Consider the following 15,756-nt stretch of genomic DNA (forward strand, 5'->3'; position numbering starts at 1 on the left):
GTGCAAATTTATGAGGTAACGGTTAAGTCATTTCAAACTTTTGTCATGCATTCCTATATAACCCTCATTAGTTGTCCTTCTCATGTCATTCCACCTAAGGTTTTCTTAAGCTTTTCCCCCTTGCTCTTGTGTTGACCTTCATTGAGTCTCTTCTTTGTTGTCTTCCCCCTATTCACTTTGTTTAAAGTCATTTCCTTGTTACCATGGGTCGCCCAAATAAAATCGTCATGTCCCTTTTCCCTATCGACTCCTGTATTCATACCATCGATGACCTCCTTGGGAAATATGAAAAATCTACCCTAGTCGATAATGACCTCTCAAACCATGTTCTCTTCCCTTCCCTTCACACTAAAGTCTTCATGGAGCCGAATGTCAGGCCTGGTGCCCGCTCTACTCTCAAGATAAAAATTTACTTCCACCCTTTAAAAAAATCTTCCTTGTTGATTCTGCATGAATTACTTGTCATTGATACCGTGGGGGAGGTCATGAGATGTACTAAGTTTTTAATTAGCCTACTACATGGAGGCTCATTTTGGTTGGATCAGGAATATACAATCCACGTCCAAGATATTCATAGGCTCATAGGACTCTCTACCTACGGCTCCAATGTTACTATGGTATTCCAAAAGTTTCCAAAGTGGGACAAGAAGACTGGTACAAATAACCTTTATAACAAGTATGTCACCCAGAGGAAGGGTCAAGGAGAAATTATTGATTCGATCAATAATAAGCCTATAAAGCTTTCTTGTACTAGTATTGCCAGTAAACTTATGCAGTATTTCACCAAAGGGGAAAGTTCTCTCAATGCAATTTCTGTTGCAGGGCTCATGTCTGAGGAGACCAGCTCAATTGGTCCAACTACCTTCTTTATGAGTTATTCAAAGCCACTGAAGATGTCCATACAAGGGCCACTTATTTTATTTTTGGATATTTACTTATTCCTCTCACCATGCTCAAAGAGTGCCCGCTTGACGGAAGAGACCTAACACCTATTTCTAATGATGAGCCATTTTCTTATGCTTATGCCCCATGGCATAGCACTGAGGATACAACCAATCGTGATTATAATGAGATCACTTTTGAAAATTGGTATAATAAGATGGTTGCTACTCATCTCATGTTTACCCGGGAGAGCTTGTAAAAGTCGGTAAATGTAGGAGGAGGTGATTACAACTATGTCCAACCTTCTTATGTGAGAATGTTGAATAAGAATTAATGTATAAGATGGTGTCTAGTGAGGAATTGATATTTCCATATTCCATGGTATGCCTTGTATTTTTTTTGTAGGAAAAAAAAATGGTTGCCTTGTTTGACAATATATTACAGGTGGTATTAGAGAGAGGTTCAAAACTAGAGACCTTGGCCAACCATGATTATTTATTGGAACTAACAATCATCTGTAAATTTTGCACATAACTATGACACAAAAGTAGAGAAATTGAGGAAGGCAGGAAAGAAAAATGGCAAAAATTTTAGAAGGAACTCGTGTTGGTGAGGATCAAATCTATGTGCACTTAGAAAAACAAGCCCCAAGTTCCCACCAGAGAAATAATAGATATGATGAGAGAATTACGAAATTAAATAACGAACGTATGGAAAAATATAGGAGAGACTACAAAGAAATAATGCAGAACAAGAACAAGTGATCCAAAATTTGGCAGATAAACTTAATTCCAATATAGTAGAGGTAGCAGAGGAGGGAGGAAATAAAGAAGGAAATACTAAACACAAAACCTTGGAGGAAAAAGATGTTAGTAAAAGGGAACAAGTTGATGAAAGAGAACATATCTCAGCCAGAGTTATAATCATACCTGAAAAGAAACCGAAAGTGGAACTACATGGGGAGTTCAACAAAATTAGACCCCCAACATATGATGGGGAGTTGGAGGAAGAAACAGAGGCATGGCTACTAAAAAGAAATTGATGTTTTCATGTTTTTGACTATACCACAAAATTGAAAGCTAATCTAGCCACTTACCAACTACAAGGAAAAGAATTATTATGTTGGGAATAGGTTTGAACAATCCATAATTTGGTAGGGAAGGAAGTAATATGGGAGCACTTTTAGCGGTTATTTAAGGACAAATTTTACCAAACAATACTTTAATGATCGAGCCAATGAATTTCATGACTTGAAGTTGGGATAAATGTCCATGGACGAGATGATAAAAAAGTGTATACACTTGTTGTTATATGTACCATATATCAAGGAAGAAAAGACAAAAATCTTGTTAGAAAATCTAAAGTGGAATCTTATTATAACTTATTTTCTTTATCCTTGATATTTGCTTGTGAATCTTTAGTTATCTTATTTTGTTCTTTAGTTATATATTTTCATCAAACAATATCAAGAAATAGTAACAACAAAAGAGGACACAGATGTAGGCTATCATCCAGGGAAAAAACCCTCCAAGGGGAAAACCCGTGAACTCTTCTCTTCTTAGAATTTTCTTCAAAGTAGATATAGTGACCCAATCCCTAGACCAAGTCCTTGTCCCAGTACCAAGTTGGCCCTTTAAAACTTCTTTCTTCTTCCTCGACGTTCCAACAATAGCCCAACTAATTCACCCATCAACTTTGACCTCCAACAATTTCATCCCAGTAACTGCTGCAAAAACCCTAATCTATCTTCCTTTTGAGACTTTCCTGGAGAAAACCAACTCTCCCCAAGGCCAACAAGGTAAAGACAAGGATTTCACTCTTTCCAACAACTTGTTCCTGCAATTCTGCTTCCCAACAACAACTTCACTCCCTAACAACTTGAACCTGCAACTTTAACCTCTTTTTGGCTGCAAAAACCCTAACTTATTTGCACTTGTGAGAGAGATAGAGCCCAAAAACAAGATATTTTGTTTTCCCATCTTCTTCTAGACTTTTTCTCTTCTTCTTCTGCCTCTCCCAACTATAGATCAAATTCTTCCTTGTAGATCAAACTTGTGTGAGTGTGTGTCTCCAAATGAAGTCAAAATACTCTTTATATAGCCTTCTCAAGGGGTTGAATTCCCTCCTTTAGGAGGACTTGAGGATGTCAGGGCTGACTTGTACTCTTGGAGATTCTAGGACTTTCTAGACTAAAAAAAATAAAAAATTATAATTACAAATTTTCCGAAAGGGTCTTATAAACATGATGTTGACTCCTTTGACTCATGACAATGAATCCTAAGAACCAACAAACTATAAAAGCATGAAGAACATGCTTTTATCTAAAATACCATCAATAATGAACGTGAAACCCGTGCTTTAATAATAATATTTTTTCTTTTATTTTTCTTTTTTGTTACATAGGACACATATTGAAATGAGTACAACAATTATGAAGACCAAAACTAGTACATTGCTCAACACTCCCTCTTAATTAGGGAGGTATTTTTAATTGTATAGCACATAATCATATCTCATACTAAAGAGTTCTCAAGAAGATTCATATTGATCATCCATACTATAAGCATCATCATTATGACCAACTCTATCCCTGAGGCCTAATTGGAAAATATCTTCTTTAATTCAAGAGAATTATGCAGGGAGGATTTATGTGTGATACTACACTACATATCTAAGGTACATACCCCATCCAGATGTCCACAAGGTATGTCCTTTTAGGACTATTCTTATCTTGGATCTCCATACTTGAGTCCTCAAAGAATATTGGTCCTCTTCGACCACTCTTCTCTTGGATTCCTGTCCCATCCGCAAAGAGTGTCGATCCCTTTCCTTTCTTGGAAGTTATATCCTCAAGGAAATTACAAATGCTTATCCAATCCTCCTTTATTCACCACCTGAAGAAGATAATGCATATGTGGTGTCCACCATCACTCCCTCTCAAACCGAGAGTAAATCCCTATTCTCCCTTAATCTTGATAATATAACCCCGCTCCTTATTCAAGAATACTTCTTTTGATCCCTCTCAAATCTAGAGGAGATTCCAGGATTCCTTTCAATTTAGGAAGTCAACAATACAAGCCTTACATCTTGTCTTCATAAAAGCATCAGCTACTAGTTCTCCATAGCTACATGGCTCCCTCTTTCTTTCACATATCTTGCACCAAGCCTGCTTCTTTTAGGGGTATCATGGAAGCATCTCCACTCTTCATTCTCGTGACATGATCTAGGTCATCTCTATTCCTCATCACCTTTATCTTCAACATGAAGGCATTATATTGAACCTTCCTAAACTTCAAGATGATCATGGCTTCCTTAAAAAAGTGATCTTCTTTGACCTTCATGTTATCTTCTTGCACAACTACCCTTTCAATCCCAAGATGGACTCATCTTGACTTCATAGTTTCCAGGCACCAGATATTGAGCTTCCCTAAATACTCTTTATTCATACATTTGACCTTTCTTCAATTATCATCATGTATTCCTGGAAAAAACAATTTTCCAGTAGTAAAAAATAATATGTTAGCTAGATAACCAAACGATAAATGAAAATGACTTAACTCACCATGGTGACCTTCTCGTTCCATAAAAATCTTCATCAACCATTTCCAGTTGAATTTTCCTTCATGCATTAGAATGACCAAGGATCGAACTTGATTACCAAGTTAAAAATTTTCTCTCAGAGATTATACTTGATGTTAATTAATATCAAATACATATCCTAGAGAAATTCATATACATTCTTAAGTAAGTCAAGTTCTATCATTTTCCAACATCACAAATACTTAAGCATATATTTCTAACCAACTTTATTCCACACGATTCTCGTACACATCAATCTTATGAAATTTTTCTTTACAACATACATTCCTATGCTTTCATGCAATCATCTAGCTATCCATGTGTCTTATAAAAATTTTGTATCCTAACCCATTTCACTCCTTCATCCCATTTTACCAGCATGTTTCCACATTACATATAATACATACTATTCTTATCATGATGCTCTTTCAAGTACTTTCAAATGATGGTCCTTCTCGGATCTTGGTGATCCATTTCAACAAGATGACAAACTCTAACATGATTTTATATAATATTTGGTTGAACATTATGAAAAATGGTCTAACATTCTATCCTATATGATCTCTACTAAGCAACATAATCATAGAAATTCCAAACATACTATCATCATATGCTTGTATCCTATGATTCTTATGAAAAACATATTATCTAAAAGAAAACATTAATGAAGAACCTAGAAGTTAGTGAATCTTATTTAGTAGTAAAGATCCTTCAATTACTCCTTTTCCTTCTTCGTAGGTTCTCCCACTGCTTGGATTACATGAGCTTCACTCATATCTTTTCTCTTATTGTTTGGTTGATTTGGACAATCCCTCTTGTAATGTCCAAACTCTTGGTACTTGAAGCATTGAATCTTGTACATATATTTCTTCTTGGACCCACCAAACTTTCCCTTATTTATCTTCTTGACTCATGCTAGAAAGGCTTGGATTTTCTCATCAAATCCAATGTCATCCTTGACCTTGATCCTTGACTCTTCCAGTATGCATTGTGCCCACAACTCATCAAAGGGATTTGAATCTTCTTTCGAGTAGATACTTGTTGTAATGTTGCTCCATTCTGGTGGCAATGCATTTAGAACACATATGGTCACTTCTGAATCTGTGATTGGTTCCCCTAGTCCTTGCAAATGGTCTCTTAACTGAGAGACTCTCATGAGCAAGGATGTCATATATTCTTCCTTTTATTTCTTCATTCTATATAGATTTTTCCGTAAAGACATCTTTTCACCTGTTGTACTTACAAAGTACAAATTCACTAGCTTTTCATACATTGCCTTGGAATTCTTCAAATTTGCCACAAAAGGAACAAGAGAATCCTTGATTGATTTTATTATGATCCTTTGTGGCCTTGCTTCCCATTTCTTGTACTTCCCTAGTTCTTATGTCCTTTCTTTTGCTGGTTCAGTAATTTTTCACGTGACATATTCCATTACTTCTTGTTCTATTAGTATCAAGTCAATCCTCTTCTTCCATGCTAGATAGTTTACTGCCCTAATGAGATTGTTTCTCTACTTGAAAAAATAACTTAAATGACTTGAAGATTCAACCATGATGAGATAGTAAATTACTTATTTGAATACCAATATTTTTTATAATGTCTCCAACCTTCATGATTCCTGCAAGATCCTTGAGGAGACTTTCTTGAAATATGTTCCCTTAAGATTCTTTGGCCAACAACTTCAAATATTGATGCCTTCCAAGTAGACTTATTTTTGTGAGATCAACATCCTTCTTGCAAGATTGATGTAATCGTTCTTTAATGTAGAAACCCTAGATTCGAGGGTCTTCCACCAATGAGCCTTAGATTCATTCAAGAGATATTCTTTCTTGCAGTCTCCTTCTTAAAGTATTCTCCTTCTTCAAGCTTTTAGAGTTTCATTTCCCCTTCCCCTTGACAAGTAAATTCTTCTAGTGTCCTTTCAGTTACCTTCCTTGTTCACCTTAGCTCTGATACCATGTTAGAAAATTCAAAGTGGAAACTTATTATAACTTATTTTATTTATCCTTGATACTTGCTTGTGAATATTTAGTTATCTTCTTTTGTTCTTTAGTTATATTTTTTCATCAAACAATATCAAGAAATAGTAACAACAAAAGAGGAAATAGATAAAGGCTCTCAGCCAGGGAAAAAATACTCCAAGGGGGAAACCTGAAATCTCTTCTCTTCTTAGAATCTTCTTCAAATGAGATACAATAACCTAATCCCTAGACTAATTCCTTGTCCCAGTACCAAGTCGGCCCTTCCTCTAAACTGTTTTTCTTCTTCCTTACAACTTTGACCTGCTAACAACAACCCAACTACTTGACCCAACAACTTCAACCTCCAACAATTCCATCCCAACAATTGATGCATAAACCTTAATATATCTCCTTTTGAGACCTTCTTAGAGCAATCCAGCTCTCCCCAAGGTCAACAAGGTCAAGACAAGGATTTCACTCTTTCCAGCAACTTGTTCCAGTAATTTTTGTCCCTGGTAACAAGTTTACTCCCTAGCAACTTGGACCTGCAAATTCAACCTCTTTCTGGCTTCATAAATCCTAGCTTCTTTGCACATGTGAGAGAAATAAATCCTAAAAACAAGATATGTTGTTTTCCTAGCTTCTTCTAGACTTTCGCTCTTCTTCTTCCACTTCTCCTAGTTATAGATCAAACTATTCCTTGTAGATCAAACTTGTGAGAGTGTGTGTCTCCAACTGAAGTTGAACTGCTCGTTATATAGCCTTCTCAAGGGGTCAAATTCCCTCATTTAGGCCGAATTAAGGATCGCAGGGCTGACTTGTACTCTTGGAGATTCTAGGACTTTCTAGACAAAAAATAGTTCTTTTTACAATTACAAATTTCCTGGAAGGGTCTTATAAACATGATGTTGACTCCTTTGACTCATGACAATAAATCCTAAGACCTAACAAAACCTAGAAGCATGAAGAACATGCTTTTACCTAAAACCCAATCAATAATGAGCATGAAACCCATGCTTTAAAAATAATAATTTTTCTCTTATTTTTCTTGTTTGTTACATAGGATACATATTGAAATGAGTACAACAATTATGAAGACCAAAACTAGTTACATTTCTCAACAAATCCAACAGTTTATAAGTTATCTTTCGTTCTCCTTTAAGGAACAAATAGAACATGACAATCCTAAGACCATGGATGAAGTAATCTATAAAAAAAGAATATGTTACCTACAAGCAAAACAAAGGAGTGACAATCCAAATTCTTGGGTTAATAAGAATAAATATTGAGTTTTGCAAATTAGTAAAAGGGTAAAAAGTGTACGGGTAAAACAAAATGGTAGAGGGGGAAAAGGTCAATATTCCAAAAGAATTAATGGGAAACCCCAAAATCACAAGCATAGAATCAGGTTGGATCAAAACAAGTTGAACATAATAAAGGATACAATGGGAAAGACAAGGAGCCCATGAAATGTTAAGGCTATAGTGAAGCACACCTCTTACGAAACCGCCCCTATAATCCAATGTCGGTACAAAACCTTCAAAATGTCCAAGAGGCCTCCACCATTAATGATGTGGCCATAAACATTCCCCGTATCAGTGCAAAATTAGAGGAGAGGCAAGAAGAGCACCAATCCACTATGGTGGAAGTTGAAGGTAAAATTCGTAACCATCTTGTTTCAATACTAATTGACCTAGGTGCTAGCTTAAGCTATATCAACCCTAAAATTATAGAAAATTGCAACCTGGCAGCTAAGAAGTATAAAAATCCTTGGCTAGTTTAGTTAGCTAAAGACACAAAAAGAAGAGTTACAAGCTTGATCAAAGATTGTATTATTGAGTTGGATGGAAAAAAAAATATGATTAATTTAAATATTCTTCCCTTGGGTTCCTATGATGTGCTGATAGACATGGATTGGCTAGAAAAACATAAGGCCATCATAAATTGTCTGCAGAAAATAGTCACTTGTGTAACAAATGATGACAAACCTCAAATTATTAAGGGCATTCCTAGACCTATCTCCTTGAGTCAATTTTCAACCTTATAATTGAAGAAGGCAGCTAGGAGAGGATGTTAGATTTTTCTAAGAAAATAGAAGACCAGATGGAGAGTAAGTCAGTGACACTAGAAGAGTTAGAAGTGGTGAAAATTTTTCCTAATGTATTTCTAGAGGAGATTTCAAGATTATCACCCAAAAGAGATATATATTTCTCCATTGAGTTAGTACCCAGAGCTGCACTTGTATCTAAGGCCCCATATCGGATGATGATACCCAAATTAATGGAATTGAAAATCCAATTGAAAAAATTATTAGCTAAAGGGTATATTAGACCCAGTGTATCCCCATGGTTTGTACTAGTTCTTTTCATAAAAAAAAAGGCAGAATGTTCAAATTGTGTATACACTATCAACAACTAAATAAACTGACAATAAAAAAAAGTACCCTCTCCCTCAAATTGACAATATGTTTGATCAAGTTAGGGGGGCATCTACATTTTCCAAAATAAATCTTAGATCCGAGTACAATCAGTTAAGAATATGAGAAGAGGATACACCTGTTGAAATGTGGCAACACGAATATACCAATTTAATTTGTCCTCGAATTAAATTGTGAATTAAAATCGAATTTAGTCTTAACAACTACTTGGAAATAATTAATTAAGTTATTTTGACTTAATTAGTTGGAGAAATTCAAGTTAGAAGTCTTTCTGAAGTCATCCAAGAGTTATCCCTTAAATGAAGGAGATAAGCCTTAAATTAAGGAGATAAGATTGAGTTATATTTTAGTTGTAATTAGTTAACTCAGTTTACTGAGTTAAGTCGAGTTAAAATAGTTCCAAACTGTTTGAGGAACTAATAGAGAGTTAATAATCAGTTGATACATGCATGCACTCAACTAGTGTACTCCAGTTAACTGAAGATTCCCCCATCAGAAAATCATGCATGTCTATTCTGAGAAAGACCCAGTTGAGGTAAATGTTAAGGATAGTGTACTATCAGTTGCACGTGTTTTCCTATAAAGAAAACTCATGCATGTAGAAGGAATAATTCCTTGAGGATTGCACAGTTCTGACAGGGTGTGAGATCAGTTTTCCACTTGGTTGGAGAAGATCATATTAGAGGAACAACACAAGGAAATAGAAGCTTGGAGGGTAGAGAGGAAGGCTTATGAGAAGCCAGGATTTCCTGTGAGCATCTATGAGGATTGTACTGAGAGCTGGCTAGTTGTGAGAGCTAAGATTTTGTATAATTCCTATGTACTTACACCTTGTATGATAATACAGATAGTGGGGTTTTTAGCTGAGGCTTTCCCCAAAGTATTTTCATGTGTATTGTGTGATTGATTCTTCTTCTTCTAGTTATATTGTTTAGCTTGATAGCTCGATATTTAAGCTTCCGAAAATTGATAGTAGAAGTAGGTTATAGTATTTTTCTTTGGTTCTATTTCATTATCGGGTTAACCTACAGTCAGATTTTCTACATGGTCTTAGAGCTAGATTTGTACAGAATTTGCAGAATTTTTACATGGTATCAAAGCGAGGTTTATGAGTTGTGAACGGAATACGAAGAAGAGAATTAGAAGTTTGAAGTTTTGGGTTGCAGGTGAAAATCAAATTCTTATCATACTTCAAGGTTGGCCAATGGCGTTCTATGACTTGAGACTCGAGTATGCCTTGGAAGGTAGCTTGACTTACATAGCATGGAAATATAGAATGGAGGTTGTATTAGAAGACAATGGCTTGAAGGAATTCATTGATCAAGAAATCCCAAAGCCAGCTTCAAGTAATGCACAACAGTTGGTTGAGTGGAAGAAGTGTGTGGTGAAGGCGAGACTGATCATCCTTGAGGGAGTTTGAGACCATATTGTCTCGAGTCTCCATGGGAAGGATACTCCATTTTCAATGTGGAAGACATTGAAGGACCTCTACCAGAATAGTAGCGACCAGAGGAAATTGATGCTCAAGGATAAGATTCAAAGAATCAAGATGGAGAAGGGCGGTACTATTTCCACAAATATGAACAAGCTCACCACCTACAGAGATGAGCTTAGTAGTGTGGGAATAACTACTACCGATGATGATATGGTGAGCCTTGCTCTCCTTGGACTTCCAAAGAGCTGGAATAGCTACCAGGACTCTGTGAATGGAAGGGAGAAACTATCGGATTGGGAACAACTATGGTCGGATCTCATGCAGGAGGAGATCAGGAGGAGCACACGAGATGGTTCTTCATCAAAGATTGATGATGAAGAAAATCTGGCCTTAGCAAGTAAGGCAAGGAAAGGAAAGGGGAAGGCTTCCCATTCCAAATCGAATTCTTCTCATGGAGGGAAGAAGGGTGACAAGTCTAAAGTGAGATGCTTTAATTGTCATGAGATGGGACATTATGCGACTAATTTCCCATCGAAGAAGTCCAAGAAGGGATCATTGGATGGATTGGAAGGTGAGGCATTAGCCTCCCAGTTGTAAATGGACTTTACCCTCATCACATGCATGGTGTCATCGATGATGGGTTGTGTTTGGTATCTTGATAGTGGAGCCTCATTCCACATGACCAGTCATAAAAATTTATTCAATACCTTGGAGGAGAAAGCCCTCAAGATGTGCATAGAGATAGGTGACGATGGAAGGTATATTGTTTCAGGAGTGGGCACAATTACTTTTCAGAGGGAGCATGGAGCTCCTATCACCTTGACAGATGTGAAGTATGTGCCTAGACTGAAGAAGAAATTGGTATCGGTCACGATGTTGGAGGACAAAGGCTACAATGTTGTATTCAGTAAAGGAAAGGCATTCCTAAGACACAGAGCCACAGGTTAGACCAAGAGGATAGGGATTCAGGTGAAGAATCTCTATAAACTAGAGGTAGATGATTGTGCAGCATTGAGTACGAAAGTAGAATTGGTGCAAATACAAGACATTAGCGAGTTGTGGCACAAGCAGTTGGGCCATTTGTATCATGGGGCTTTGAATATAATGCAACAGATATATACGGGACTTCCCAAAGGTAAACTTGAGCACGTTTACACATGCAAAGGTTGTACCTTGGGAAAGTACACCAAGTCTTCCTTTCATGATTGAGATCTCAAGTTTTATGAGAAGAAGGCCATGCGAGTTTCCCTTTAGAGGGAGCTCCATCTATAGGCTATGGAGGAACTGTTGGTTCCTAAGGAGAAGGAGCCTCATACTGATGCGGAGCAGCCACATGCAGAGGTTCCAGGCGTGGAGACATCCACTCAAGCAGAGTCTTCCAAAGATGAATAGAAGTGCACAAGAGAAGCTAACAGATTATTGGAGGATGCGAAAGAGAATGTGGGAGCACCATCTTCTCAGCGCAGACAGAGGAGGTCACTTGAGAGGTACACTGGATACATGACCCTTGCTGTGTTGAGACTGAGCCATCTTCCTTTGAGGAAGCAGTGTAGCAGCCGATTCGGGTTGATTCTATGGTGGAGGAGTATGACTCCATAGTTCATAACAATGTTTGGGATGTGGTTCTGAGACCAGAGAACAAGTCAGTTGTGAGTTCCCATTGGCTTTTCAAGGTAAATCAAGCTGCTGATGATGGGAGGATCACATTGCTGCAGTATAATTCCTTTCTTGTTGAGAGGGAGTGTTGAAATGTGGCAACAAGAATATTCCAATTTAATTTGTACTTGAATAAAATTGTGAATTAAAATTGAATTTATTCTTGACAGCTACTTAGGAAATAATTAATTAAGTTATTTTGACTTAATTAGTTGGAGAAATTCAAGTTAGAAGTCTTTCTGAAGTCATGCAAGAGTTATCCCTTAAATTAAGGAGATAAGCCTTAAATTAAGGAGATAAGGTTGAGTTATATTTGAGTTTTAATTAGTTAACTCAGTTTACTGAGTTAAGTCCAGTTAAATTAGTTTCAAATTGTTTGACGAACTAATAGAGAGTTAACAGTTAGTTGATGCATGCATGCACTCAACTAGTGCACTCTAGTTAACTGAAGATTCCCTCATCAGAAACTCATGCATGTCTATTCTGAGAAAGAACCAATTGAGCTAAATGTCAAGGACAGTGTACTATCAGTTGCATGTGTTTTCCTATAAAGAAAACTCATGCATGCAGAAGGAATAATTCCTTAAGGATTGTGCAGTTTTGAGAGGGTGTGAGATCAATTTTCCACTTGGCTGGAGAAGATCATACCAGAGGAATAACGCAAGGAAATAGGAGCTTGGAGGGCAGATAGGAAGGCTTGTGAGAAGCTAGGATTGCCTGTGAGCATCTGTGAGGATTGTACTAAGAGTTGGCTAGCTGTGAGAGCTAAGGCTTTGTATAATTCCTATGTATTTCCACCTTGTATGATAATATAGATAGTGGGCCTTTTAGCTAAGGCTTTCCCCAAAGTATTTTCATGTGTATTGTGTGATTGATTCTTCTTATTCTGGTTATATTGTTCAGCTCGATAACTCGATATTTAATATTATGCAAATTGATAGTAGAAGTAGGTTATAGTATTTTCCTTTGGCTATATTGCATTATCTGGTTAACCTACACTCAGATTTTCTACATGGTCTTAGAGCTAGATTTGTAGAAAATTTTCAGAATTTCTACAATACTAAAAACAATGTTTAGAACCCGATATGGTCACTATGAATTTAGAATGCTACCTTTTGGGCTCACAAACATTCCAACCATGTTTATGTGCTTAATGAATGGTATATTCAGCAAGTTTCTAGATAAAATTGTTTGTGTTTTTATTGATGACATATTAATATATTCTAAGACTTTAGAGGAGCACAAACATCATTTGGAGATAGTACTCAAAACCTTGAGGGAAAATCAACTATATGCAAAGTTCTCTAAATGTGAATTTTATCAAAGGAAAATACAATATTTGTGCCATGTGATTTCAAAGAAGGGGATTACAGAGGATCTTGAGAAGGTGAAATCCATACTCGAATGGCCATTACTAAAGGATGTAGTTAGCATAAGATCATTTATGGGGATAACTCGTTATTATCATCAATTTAAAGAATGGTTATCTAGGTTGGCACACCCTATAACTTCCCTACAAAAGAAGGGAGTAAAATTTGTATGGAACCCACAATGTCGATAGAGTTTTGAAAAGTTGAAAAATGTGCTTATAGTCGCACCAATACTAAAAATAGTAGATTTAGAAAAGGACTTTGAAGTATCTATGGATGCATTCCTAGAAGGTCTAGGAGGTGTATCAATTTAGGAAGGGCATGTTGTAGCGTATGAGTCACAAAAATTGAGGGAACATGAAGAAAAATACTCAGTATATGACTTGTAGTTGGAAGCAGTAATTCACGCCCTTAAAATGTGGAGACATTATTTGGTTGGGAGGAAATTCACTCTAGTCATAGATCATGTAAGCCTGAAGCACTTTTTCAACTAGTCAAATCTGAATGCCAGACAAGCCAGGTGGATGGATTTCCTAAGTGAGTACGAATTTGATATTAAACACATTAAAGGGGGGGAGAATAAGGTTGCAAATGCCCTAAGTTGCAGATTGAAATAGATAAATGAATTTTTTTTCAGTCAAAGTGAGATAGATTTCCTAGAAAAAGTAAGAGAGGCTACCAAAATAGATTTGAAATATAATATGATATATATAAATCTAGAAAATAAAACAGAATTGAAAAAATGAATAGAATTTACCTTCAATAACAAGGGGTTGTTAGTGTATAAAAAGAGACCTTATATAATTTTATCCCCTGAGTTCAAACACAAGGTCTCTATCTGTTATAATTTTGAGACAACAAATGGTTCCATTTTCGGAACTTGAAATTTCTTGAGGGGACCCAGAACATAGTGTAAATGATCCTTAAGGCAGATCTTCAGGATTGGTGGCATGAGCAGGTGGATCGATTTATTTCCCAGCAAGCGCGGCTCCATTAGAAGCTTGTGAAGCAAGTAAAGGAAGAAGTTTTCTACGTGGATCCTGCAAGTGATCAATACAAGATATTCTGGTGTAAGTTCCCAAAATATATTTATAACTGGTTGTGAAGGCTACATACAAAATGGGGGTGTAGGCAGTTGTCATAGATCTTCTCGTACTTGGAATTCTACTGATCTATTTGAGCTACACCGGCTTGATATGGACCTGACTTGGGCCGTCGATTTTTGGATACAAGCTATGTTAGAACACTAAATCATTGTGTTTACTACAAAAGGCCATTTTACCTTTTCCAAAGTTGAGGTTGTGTTTATATCAGGGTTGTGGGGAAGGTTCCTGAAGGATATTACCCTATGGGTTAAGGTCTTAATGGTAGAGGAAAAGCTAATCCCATTCCTGTTGGAAATAATACTGAGAGGGGGGGTGAATCAGTATTATCTAGCAATTTAATAAATCTTCCTTATTTGATCTTTGAATTATTTTTGCATGTCAGTACCATAAAATAATGAGCATGAACAAAGAAAACAGATAGTCACACCAAAGAACACAAGATGTAAGGTGGAAACCCAATGTGGGTGAAAACCACCTGCTGCAATATGTCTCTATCTTCTTTCAAATTAGAAACTCCTTTTACAATGATTTTGTACTGGTGCAGTCCTTTACCAGTACGCAGGCTGCAACCTGCAGAGAGCTACAACTCTCTCTCGTTTTCCAGTCTCTCCTGGAAGGGAGCTACAACCCCCTACTTCTTTTCTTACAAGGACCACTTTTCATAAATTTTCAAACTGGATCCATAAGCATCAATTGATCATCAAGTATGAGAGAGTCACCCAATCAACTGTAGTAACCAGATCAATAGTAATAGGACCAAACCCAGAACACAACAATGATAAACAAAGATTTTAAGAGAAGGAAGCACCCTGCTCCACTGCTTGCGTGCTTCCCGGACTCACCCTGCTCAACTGCTAGCCTGCTTCCCGGACTCACCCTGCTCAACTGCTAGCCTGCTTCCCGGACTCACCCTGCTCAACTGCTAGCCTGCGTCCCGGACGCACCCTGCTCAACTGCTAGCCTGCGTCCCTCGCTCTGAGTCTATTGAACTGCCTGCGTCCCGGCGCACCTGAACCCTTCTGCGCCTGCGTCCCGGCGCACCTGAACCCTTCTGTGCCTGCGTCCCGGCGCACCTGAACCCTTCTGCGCCTGCGTCCCGGCGCACCTGAACCCTTCTGTGCCTGCGTCCCGGTGCACCTGAACCCTTCTGCGCCTGCGTCCTGGCGCACCTGAACCCTTCTGCACCTGCGTCCTGATGCACCTACCTTTCACTGTACCTGCGTCCTTTCGGGTATGAATGATTTCAAGACTTTAAGTGTAACCCAAACAGTCAGATCTACAGATCTGATCTTGCGCCAAAGAGATCTCAGTCCTTCAGTAGATTCGCCTT

Source organism: Pinus tabuliformis, chromosome 1_1, assembly GCF_031772625.1.
Source record: "Pinus tabuliformis cultivar Carrire ecotype Pingquan chromosome 1_1, CPIR1, whole genome shotgun sequence".
NCBI lineage: Eukaryota > Viridiplantae > Streptophyta > Pinopsida > Pinales > Pinaceae > Pinus > Pinus tabuliformis.